Raw genomic sequence first — 12,472 nt, 5'->3', positions numbered from 1 at the left:
AATCTTCCAAATCTATTATTGGATCTGGTCTCTCAACTCTACCTTCTTGATATTTCCCCTCGGCCTCTTTAAATCAATCGCATCACCTCTGCTAGATGAATCTTCCAAAAATGCCACTTTCATTATGCCACTTCCCTGATTTAAAACTATATTGGTACCATATCACCTATTGGATCAAGTTTAAGATTCTAAGTCTCCATTAACTAGCCTTAGATTGCTCATCCTTTTTTAACTTGCACTGTAATTTCTCAAACTTAGCCATCTGCTTTATTCTATCAACAGCTCTTGCCAATGTCAACTCTCTTACTTTATTTATGTTGCTTTTCCAAGTGAGAAAGACCTGCCTACATCTTCCTGAAAAATCCAGCACTATCCAGTCATTAAGTTTCAGCTAAGGGAAGTTTCTCTCATGGAATTGACTCTTCCAGTCCATACAATCTTCTCTGTCTGACATTCTATAGCAATTTTAGTTAGGAAGTAACAAGGGAAAAGATGTATTTTTAGTTAAATGCGTGAACATTACACTTCTAGTTCATCTGTGCTTTCTGGCATTCTTCAAATCTCAGTAAATATATAACCATCCTCAGCACCGTCCATAATTAAGCCTGAGCTACATGGAATCTATTAAGGCAAATCTTTAAGCAACATGGAGTTTGTGTTATGTATAAACTATTCTTTTTATATTTTTAATTGTTTTATACTCTTATTATTTTAATGCCTAATTATTTTATTCATATCAGTTTTCATGTATAAATCAGGTATAATTGCAAGATTTCATATGGAATGAACCACTTATATAATAAACCTAGAGAAGGTTTATAGACTTAAGTTATAGACTTAATAGTAGAAAGCCTTTGCAAACACATGTCAGCAGAAATCACAGAAATTATAAAGCCTCCAAGGAAGGGCATGGAAAAAAATGTTAGTCCTTTATTAGGACTTTTTTGTCCTCATAAAGTTCTCTCTGATAGCCTATCTTTATTTTGTACCTAGCCACTCTATTTTTTAACCATAGATAATGATACTAAAGTATTATTATGCTCCTGGCTCATGATTCTTTAACTTCAAACTTATAGTGCAATACTGATGGAGGAAAAATGGGAAGCACAAATACAAAATCATATTAATGGACTACAAAAGAGTGATAATTTAGATGCATTCCTAAAAAATGACAAGAATGATCTCACCAATATAGGGAACACATTATCTATAACATACGTAAAGTGAAAATGCATTAAATACCTATTTTAACAATATTAATTTTATGTAAAACTTTTTAGACACTGTAAAAAGTATAAAATTTTACACTTCGATTTATTGTTCAGAGTCCGTTTTCCATACTAGACTATGAACTCTCTGTAAGTAGTGGTCATGCCTGTGTTGCTTATTACTGTACCCATCCCACTACCTGGCCCGAGTCACTAGCCACATACGGTTATCATAAACTTGAAATGTGGCCAATCCAAAATGACTTGTGCTATAAGCCACATACACACTGAATTTTGAAGGCTTAGTTAAAAAAAAAAAATTACAGTAGCTCAGTAATTTTTATGTTGAGATGATAATATTGTACATACATTGTGTTAAAATTTACCAAAAGAATGAAATTTACCTGTGTCTTTCTACTTCTCTCAGTGTGGAAACTACAAAATTTAAAATTGCACATGTGACTTGCATTATACTGCTATTGGACAGTGCTGACCCAGACTGAACACGACACATCGTACACTTTCACTGAAGTCCCTCATATGAATAAGTGAACCCATTCCAAAATATGTTAAAATAGATGTGGTTTTTTTTGGCCACAGTTATTTATTGACAGTTTATAATGTTAGCTATTTAAAACCATATTTTTATAAGTCTAGAAAATTTCTTGGAGAAGAGATTTTTCTCTTTTATGCTCAACAAAGCTGACCTTTTAATCCATATACAACATCATGTGCATTATTTACACCATGCAGGATGAATAAATTTTAGTTTTTTTCATAGGCTGTAAACACGACACATTAAAACATGCCAGTCTAAAAAAAAATAAAATTTCCAATTTTGCACTTACCTAAATGACATTTCTCATACTTCATTTAAAATTAGGTTACTATTTTCTCTGAATTGACTGGATGTTTTGACATTGTCAGTCCTTTTGGTGATACGCATTATTGTATTTACAAATATTTTGCCAATATTCTTTGAAATAGAACTGCATGGCAATATACCCCCAGCACGAGTACTGGGTTCTGTCTTACAGATGCCTTGCTTGCTGACACACAAGTTCTATTACCAAGAGCCAGCCTCTTCATTTAAGTTAGTACTTACAGGCAAGACCAAAGCTCTCTGGAGTTGAGTATTAAAATTTAATAGATCTTGGGAATGTCCAGCCTAAATGGGATTAAATTAAGAATTACAGTTAGAGCAGCTTTGGAGAGCACTGTATTACCATGTGTTCCTCCTCTATCAGCAGCCTCTGCGGTCTATGAAACTGAGATATTGATCTTAATGACAAAAAAATGGTTGTGGATCCAGACAAGCAAGATGAGCTCCCTAGCAACACAAGGAAATGCAGAACTTTTAAGCAGCATTTCTTTGCAGAAGATTTTAGAACTGGCCTATGAAATTTAGCTCAACTCTTTTATTTTACAAATGAACCCACGGATGACTTGAGAGGTTGAGTGCCCACTGGTCACAGTGATCACTGCGATCTTCATTCCTGTTGTAGCACGTGACTCTGAATTTATTTCATAAGACACATTCACATTAACTAACAGAACTGAGTTTCAAACAAGCCATCGACATTTCTCAAACAGCAAACGAAAGAAATAATCAATAAGACAGAACAAATTTGCTTAAATTCAGTGAGAACAGTGAAACATATGATGGCAGCCATTGATATTAAGGAATCACTTTTTTATCATGATAACTGCCAAGCTATAATATAATTTTTTATACTTCTGAGTGCGTATACATTTTTCTTTCTAGGTTCGTGTATTCTGTTTCTCCTAATTACAAATTAAAATCATATGCAAAGGAGTCACCTTGAACCCTCATACCTTTCCTCCTCTAAACTCCTTAGAATCATTATTTCTATCAAATGTCATCTATGTCCCTTTTGTATGGTTTTTTTTTTTTTTAAGACTTTATTTATTTGACAGAGAGAGAGACAGTGAGAGTGGGAACACAAGCAGGGGAAGAGGGAGAAGCAGGCTTCCCGCGGAGCAGGGAGCCCGATGAGGGGCTCAATCCCAGGATGCTGGGATCATAACCTGAGCCGAAGGCAGATGCTTAACGACTGAGCCACCCAGGCATCCCCCTTTTATATGATTTTTAACACTCCAGAATTACCTCCTTTATAACTAGATCATGATTACAAACATTTTGAGAACAGCAACACCACCTGATAAATTGTTATTGTTCTAATAGACTCTCATTAAAAGTCTAATACTTAGTAGAATGCATTTTGCATATTAGACAATCAATAGATGCAAGTTGATTGATGTTATGGGTTGTCTCCCTTCACTGACTTTGTGAGAGGAATGTTAATATGCTCCAGATGCTGAAAGAAAGGTGTGTGTTGAAGGAATTAGCAACTGGCAATAACTTACTGTCAACTGTGTCACAGGGACCCCCGGCTAAACACAAAAGTGAGGGGCAGGCTAGACAGGTCTCCATGCGAGGATGCTATAATCTCTACAAACTCTGTGCCCTCACATCTCTGCACTGTTTTTCTGGATTACAGGTCATAGCACTTTACAGACAATGTCGTATTTACCGTTATGGTATTCTCTGGTTGTTGAGAAGGGGCTAATGCTTAGCCCATTTCCCTCTATTGCCACAGGGAAAAATATAAGCAAAGAGAGTCTGAATCATTTATACAGTGCTGCACCATAAGGCAATGAAAGAGGCAGGTGCAGGTCTCAGATGGTTGTCTAAGTCCAAATTCCACGCTCTATCTGCTAGATAATCCTGCCTTCCCTCTCCCTCTCAATAGAATATTTCCCTAGATAGTTCCTGAAACATTTATAGCAGAAGCCTGCAGAGTGACTGTTATAGAAGTTTGTGGAAAACTTCCAGGCATCTAAAAATGTAAGAAACGGCCACATTTCACTTTGGGTATTCACATTTGAGAAGTGATGTGTTTTTTTTTCTCCCCCTCAACTGTTCAAAAGTTTGATCTATGGCAAAAGTTTTACTATTCCTCCCTTAACTAGAGGAATGAAAACACCCATGAATTTTCATCAGTTTGCTGTAGGCAGAAATTTGCCAGTTTGCAGGAAAATGGCTTAAAAATCGAAGCTGAGATGAAATACTTGAACTTCTTGTGTGAACCTATGAAAGTAATATTTTTCTTTATCAACTGATATGAAGGTTTGCACAAACCCTACATCACTTTGGTATAAAAATGACTTTTTCTGTCTAAAATGTCACAAAAATGTTTGGATTCTTCAGAACACATCCGTAAAAGGATTATTGTCCCCTTAATTCTGGCATATGCTATCATTTCGCTTTTATTCTCTATCTATTACCATATTTAACAGAAATTCCCTATAACTAACTTCCTTTAACCTCCACTGTGAGATACAATTGTGGGAAAAGTGGTAAATGGGATGAAACTGGAGAACTTTTTCTTTCTCAGGGTGTCACAAACCTGTAAAGGCCAGAAACTTGCCTCCTACCAGCTGGAAATCATGATTATACTGAACATTGTAGAATCCTCTGACTTGAGTTCCACTCTGAAACAAACACGTCAAATTTGCCTTTCTCCAAATTATCAACTGCTTTGTGATAACAACATTTAGGCTTTTTGGATGTCACTTGTTCTCATCATTGGCTAAGCCACTCATGCAGTGCTGTGCTTCTCCCACTCATGGTACCAGAAGGATCTGTTTAATGACACCTCGCTCCTACTTATTTCTCTGTCACACCAGCTCATCAGTTTTACCTCTATGGCCTGCATTGAATCAAACCTATTTCTCAAAGATACTTTTCACGTCCAATCAATGAAATGCTGGAGGCATCAGTTGCCTGAAAGCTTCTATAATAGATGCTATAAAATATTTAGGCTGATCATATTAGTAATGTAAATATGAATGTACTAATTCATCCAATAACAGGCATCTATTTATTCAATAAGTTGGTTAGCACTGTAAAATATATGCTTCCTGATCCACAGACTTATGCGTGAAGTATATGATAAGACTTTCACTAATATTCTTTCTGCAAACCATTTTGTGAGCTTCCTTAATTATTAGAATCCAAAGCCATTGAAAAGACTAAACAAAGTACACATATCAGACAGTTGAAGCAAGTGGAGGTCTTGACTTTCATTATTTTTGCCTCCTACGTATCCCTACTTCACTCTCTAATATAGATCCTGTCCGAGAAGTATTCTGTTTTCAGAAGGGCACATGTGTTGAGATGCTTTTCTAGTAATTGTGGGGAAACTACATATTCTTACTGTCTTGTTGGCTGATCCTCCCTGGAGTATATTTAGTGAGAAAGAATTGAAAGGATGCTCAATGGATTAAGAGTACAGACTCTCCTTAGTGAATGAAAGAAAACTAGTTGGTATATACAAGAAGGAAGAAATACCCATGGCCTTATTAGGTTACAAAGCAGCCTAGATTTAGGATACACTGTCCTTAAATGCCACAAGTTGAATCATGTTTTCAGTCAATGCTGATGCATACCACAGGTTCTCTTTGAAAGAGATGCTAGCACAGGATTAAGACAGGGTGAGAGATTTATTAGGCACAATGCCTATGAGAGAAGATTGGGAGGGAACCAAGAAGGTCTTGGAGAGCCCTCACCAAAGATGTTTACTTGACTCTGGAGAAGGAGAGCAGAGAAGGCTGATTGGAAGAAGACAGTTCTAAGAAAGTTTGGCAAGGTCAATGGTCAATGGGAGGGATGGAGCCAAAGCAGTCCATCAGAGGAGTTCCCCATCTCCCAGGATGCCCTGCCCTGCTGGGGCACCCAGCATTGGCTGGGAAAAGTGATTGGGACGGGCAGCCCTGGTGCCATAGTAGTAATGGATTTCTAAATGCAGCGGCTGGAGACATTGCTCAGTTATGCTCCCCTCAGTTGGAACTCTGAGAAATACAGTCTCATAGTGACTGCTACAGGCTGCCTCCCACATCACACAGATACACTTTTCCTCACAGATGGGGTAGTGGCTTAACCATGGTACCCATGGTCCCCTTCTACCCTGATGGTCTCGGGTACAAGTGGCCCAAAGTACTCAGGCAGCAGGAGTAACATGCACTTCAGTGGAACCTCTTCTATGTCCCCTGGCCAGAGTATGTCCCTTTTGTTCACCAGGACCTCCAACTCTGCAAAACTCTAAGTACGGTGTGTGAAAATAAATAAAGGAAGCCTCATTTAAAATGGAGTTAGGAAGCTCTGACAGGGGAACTCCCAGGCACTACCACTTGCCCTAAGAAGCCTACCTCCCACCCCACCAATAGGAAGAAGCATACTTTACATACCCCAACAAGAAGAAGGAAGATTTTCTCCTTGCCCATCTACAGTCCAGCCAACAAGAACTCGGTGAAACAGCCTCTCCCAGCTTCCTCCTTTCCCCTATAAAAACAAGCCCCTTCTTCTGTTCTCCAGACTTGCCTATGGTTCACCATAGTTTGCTTGTCCTGAATTGCAATTCCTCGGCTATTCACAAAACCCATTTTGCTGGTAAAATAACTGGCTCTTTTGTTTTTTAAGGTCAACAGGAGTATAGAGGGATAAAATCCCTAGCTGGCCATTGGCAGCAATGTACAGATACACTTGCTTTTACTCCATGGTTCGGAGGTCTATATATTCTTCCCCGTGGGGACACAGCATCACATAGAAGTTGCTAATTTAATGCATACACCACATAATTCCAGAGCATTGCTCCAGGCTGGCTCTTGAGCTGAATTTTTAGAGGCTATTCCAGAGTTCTATGAGGCTGGCTGGTTCTAGATGATGCACTATGTGACATAACCAGTGGATCTCATGGTCAACTGTTTCACTCCTTTCACACGACAGGCAGTCATGTCCCCTGGATGTTCTGTACCTGAAAATTGGCTCAAATGTGGGAAATGAGCCAGAGACTGTTACTTTTTATTGAGGCAGTCATCCTCAGTTTCCATTCCTGCCCTTGCATTGTTATTCTTGTCACAACTATTGACCAGCACTCTTGCTCCCAGAAACACCATGTTCCCTTAATCATGTTCACAATTGCACAGATGTCAAGCTCATTTGACTACCCCTTTGACCCTGCCAATCTTTACGGTAACTGTGGCCTCCTGGCATCTGGATCCGCTGCTTGGCTTCTGAAGACTGTATCTGCTTCCCCTACTATCAGCCCTGGCCTACAGAGGAGGCCACCACTGAATTTCTGATGCTGGTATCTCTCTCACTAGCACATTGATGATGGCCTTGGGGAATAATGTGACCTCTGGGTCCTCCTGTGGAACATAATTGTCTGCCGGATCCTCACATAATACATCCACTCTAGCATGCCTGCTTCCCTCAGCTTCTTTGTTCCTGCCTTTAACATTTGATATGGCACCCCAGGAATTTCTGCTTCACTTAGTGCCAGCCATCACTTCTTTAAGTCCCCCAAGAGTCACCCCAGCAGGAAGTTTGTCCCATCTCCTAGGGTCTTTGCTAGGATATGCCTTGTCTCAAGAAAATCAATGGCCCCACATCAAGAATACTTGCTTACATAGGCTTACATTCTGGCCTCTTTGATGAAGAGCCCCCAAAGTCCCATCACAAGGGTATTCTTGACACTAATGAGCAGACAACCATCTTGAAATGCTGAAGACTCTGCCATTGCCACCATGGTCACTGTGGGTGGGGGGAATGGCTGCATGGATGGGAAGGCAGTGTCCAGTCACACTGAAGAAGAGGGCAGCTCCTGAGGGAATCACCTGTTTCCTTGGGAGAAGAGTTTTTCCGTTTGTTTATTTTGTTTCAGCAGCCACCATTTTTACTGCACGTCTGCCATGTGCCCAGTCCTTCCATACTGGGTGTCACTGTATCCTCACCAATCAATTAGCATGACTATGACTACAACCATGACCTTCAAGAAACTGAGGCTCAGAGAGCTTAAATCACTTGCCCAAGTTCCCCAGCTGGTAAGTAATAGAGGGAGAATCCTAATCCAGATCTGTCCCATTCCAGAGCCCATGTTCTCTCCACTTTGCTACCAGTTATTCTCTTCAGTGAAGGGTCACTGGTGCAGTCTCTGGGATGGCCAAGAGTCACTCTTGTGGAAATCCCTAACAGGTATTATAGAGTGGGTTTAGACTTCAGGGGTCCTGGCAAGAATCTTCAAAGATCCTAGATACTCCTTAGCCTAGAGACCCCAGATATAAACAGGCAGACTCTGACAGTTATGTGGACACAAAAACAAAGTTCCAAGGACATACACATTTCCCTTCCCATGGTGTGGTTGTGTGGGTACACATAGGCTCTTAATCACACATCACTGAATCCCACAGAAGAGCTATACAGTTCTGGGAATGTGTACACACTCGTACTCACTATTCCCTTCATGCCCATGCATGATCATATGTGCACACACATTCACAAACACACACACACACACACTCATTCATGCCTGGGCACAGTTATGTGGACATTGAGGCAGGTGGTGGGAAAGAGGCTCTCGCTGGGTCAGATGAGGATGGAGATGCTAGACGTGGCCTCATGACACTAATGGGCAGACAACCATCTTGAAATGCTGAAGACTCTGCCATTGCCACCATGGTCACTGTGGGTGGAGGGAATGGCTGCATGGATGGGAAGGCAGTGTCCAGTCACACCCCCCTGGTACAGCAGCAAACCCAGCAGCAAGAGCAAACCTGAGGCAGCCACGCTGTGCCCATAAACAGCATGGCAGCCAATGGCTGAGCATGGGCATTGACCAGCCAGTCCAGCCTTAGTCCAGTGACCAGCAGCACAGGACCACTGAGCAGCGTCCTGAGGGCACTGGCACCTCCACCACTGCATATTAGGGCCACATAGTGGGGCTGGCATATGCAGTTCATGTCCTGCAGGGCTGAGCTCATCACCTGCTTAACCAGAACCAGCAGGGCCAGCAGGGAGAACACAGTGCCTCCCACCAGCCACCACTTGACCACCCGGCTGCTGGTGGAGGAGAGCAGTGCTGTGCCACTTACCCCACAGCCCACTACAAGGCCTACAGTATAAATGATAGCTTTTTCTCAGGAAAGGCAGTCTACCTCTGAATCCCAAAATGTTCATAAGCAAATGTAGACACATCCTCAGGGTCCTCCGTCAAGACAGTCCCATCTCATGTTTCAAGGCCCCCGTGTTTTCCAACCAGCACCTTGGCCCTGGTATAACAAAGCAGAGCATTGGGTGATCCCTCAACTATCTCTGGAGTTTGCAACTCTATTAGATCCTCAGCCTGCCACACAGTGCTGTCTGTGCTTTCAGTACAAGAGATAAGGATCTCTTCATAAGATACCAAAGCTTGCTGACAGCCTATAGTCCCTTATTATCCCTCTGGAGGGCATCAATACAACTTGGAAGTAACCAGCCAACTCCACTACCTTTGTAGGCACTGTTAACCCAAAACTTCCAATGCCTGAATCCTTAAATCCTGCCACTGCATTGACCTCCACCCAGACATTTTCCTGTCACCACCAATGAAATTCACCATCAGCGTAATCCCGAGCAATTAACACTGATTGTATAAAGGAGTACTGTTGCCCTGTCCGCCAAGCAGAACAATGTCCTCTTCACTCACCAGGCAATGAGTAAGCCAGTCCTAAGTCCCTGTCTTATTGCTTGTTTTGTTGGATAACTCCTGATACCACTTGTGTTATCTGGATACTCTGAGAAACACATGATACTAAGATAGAATTAGCTGTGCAAAAATTTATTAGGGGAAACATCTGTGAGGGAAACTCAAAAAGAAGCCCCTTGCAAGGGAAAAGGAAAAAGAAAAGCTGGGTACAAGGGTAGTAGACAGCATGAGGGTTTTAAGAAAGTTTGGCAAAGTTGTTGCAGATTCTCAAGCCAAAGCTGCCCATCAGAGGAGTCCTGCATTTCCCAATATTGGGCCTGCCTTAGATTCCTTCAGTCTCTATAGTGTATGTTTCTCATGGAGCAAATATACTTTCTTTGATTGTTAATTAAGCTACCGAGTTAAAATGTTTCACTGAAACTTAAAAGCAAGCAAAAGAATGTAGAGGCCTTATATCTATCTTAAATTTATAGCTCCCTTCTTTATCTTCCTATGTTTGTGTCAGTGCCACAATCCCTATATTCTATTGTTCTAAACTTTTATTTTAATTTGTCCTTGAAGTCCTCAGAAATTCCAAAGACATTATATAAATGACTTATAATTAAATTATTACCTCCAAATTGTTATGTTGAGAATACTAGATGAATCCATGTGGGGTGGGGATTATAAGTGATTTTTTTTAAATAATATATGTTTTCAGTTATAAGTTAAGCATAGGGGCGCCTGGGTGGCTCAGTTGGTTAAGCAACTGCCTTCGGCTCAGGTCATGATCCCAGGGTCCTGGGATCGAGTCCCACATCGGGCTCCCAGCTCAGCGGGGAGCCTGCTTCTCCCTCTGACCCTCTCCCCCTCATGCTGTTTCTCTCTCGCGCGCGCTCTCTAATAAATAAATAAAATCTTTAAAAAAAAGTTGGGCATAATTAAAACACATAATCTTTGCAGTAAAAAAATTAGTCACTCTTCCATGGCATTACATCAAGGCAGATATCATTTGGGTTTTCAATTTTTTTTTAATCTCTACATACAATGTGGGGCTTGAACTCACGACTCCAAGATTAAGAGTCACATACTCTACTGACTGAGCCAGCCAGGCAACCCTCTTTTCTTTTAATATAATGATTCAGTAGTTCCATATATTACTCAATGCTCATCAAGATAAGTGTACTCTTGAGTTAGAGGCTGGGAAGATGGCAAAGTAAGAGAAACCTAAGTTCACTTCATTCCATGCATTCAACTAGATAACACATCAGCATAAATAACCCAGAAAATGACCCAAAGATTGACAGAACAAACTCCATAACTAAAGGTAGAGAAGAGGCCACATCCAAGAGGGTAGGAAGAGCAGGGATGTGGTAGGGAGGATAGGGCCTGTGGCCATCCACGGAGCGTGGAGTAGGGAGGGAGCCACAGGTGTGGGGAAAGGCAAGAAACATACTATCACACTGGAGCCCACAAGGGGGACACAAATCCACATAGCATTTGGCACTGAGAGTGAGAGGGGCCAAATTTCCTGAGTTCCTACAACCAGAGGGACTTAAAGCCTGGAATTTTACAAATCAGTGCACTCTGTTCTGGGAGAACCCAGACAGCAATAGGAAGGCAAGTCCCACCCTTAAAGGGACAGCACAAAAAACAACCCTAGGAAATACAGTGTAGAAACAGCAGTTTGAAAAATACCTGGGACACAAGGGAGGGAGAGTAGTCTATTCATTCCAAAGTATGTCCCAGAGAGAGACTCCTCCAGAAACAAAGGAGCTTTCAGGGGCCATTTCTCTCCCCTTCCCCCCAGCACAAACACATAGCCACCCGAGGGAACCAGCACAGTGCCAACGTGCCGTCTAACTCGCTTACACCAAGCTCCACCCGCTGCACTTTGGTGGATCTGCCCTGCTTGCCTCAGTTCCAGCTCTCTGTGTTCCCTCACCCAGAAGACTGGCACAAACCTTGCCAACACTGTGTTTCCCCACCTTTGTGTTTTGCAGGGCCTCAGTCCTGCCAGCGGTGGGGGCGGGCCCCGCAGAAGGATGAGTACACCTTGTTAAAAGCGCACACCCTGCCTACACGGCCCAGGTCCTAGCAGCGGCTATGGCACATCTCATTTCGCATGCATACCTGCTCACACATTGTTACAACTGCACAACCCACCTTGGCCAGGGACCAAACACTGCCCACAGTGGGTAAAGAGAACTTCTAAAGAGGTCTGAACTGAAGGAAAAAGTGGCCAGGACAAAACAGCAAGGTTCATGTAAGACACATAGGAGACACCCCCTGAAATACCACATTCTGGGGAACAGGGAATACTGCACTGCAGGGCACTACAGGACCTATTCTTCATAAGGCCATTACTTTCAAGAGTAGGAGACATCGTTGACTTTCCTGACACAGAGAAGCATGCACAGAGACTTAGACAAAATGAGAAGGCAGAGTAATTTGTCTCAAATGAAATAACAGGAAAAGGCCACAGACAGAGATCTAAGTGAAACAGGTATAAATAACAGGCCTGATAGAGAATTTAAAGTAATGATCATGGAGATACTCTCTGGACTTGAAAAAAAGAGTAGAGGACATCAGTGAGACCCATAACATAACAAAGAGATTAAAAAAGAACCAATCAGAGATGAAAAATACAATAAATGAAAGTAAAAATACATTAGATGGAATAAATAGCAGCTACAGGAAGCAAAGGAATAAATTAGTGACCCAGAAGACAGAGTAATG

General features: G+C 41.7%; 1 pseudogene; it reads right to left on the bottom strand.

Annotated features, from left to right (window-relative positions):
• Nucleotides 1–8,655: 8,655 nt before the first annotated feature.
• Nucleotides 8,656–12,119, bottom strand: LOC113928465 (annotated as a pseudogene).
• Nucleotides 12,120–12,472: the final 353 nt, after the last annotated feature.

The sequence above is a fragment of the Zalophus californianus genome, chromosome 5, assembly GCF_009762305.2.
Source record: "Zalophus californianus isolate mZalCal1 chromosome 5, mZalCal1.pri.v2, whole genome shotgun sequence".
NCBI lineage: Eukaryota > Metazoa > Chordata > Mammalia > Carnivora > Otariidae > Zalophus > Zalophus californianus.
This window is presented reverse-complemented; position numbering and strand designations above follow the sequence as displayed.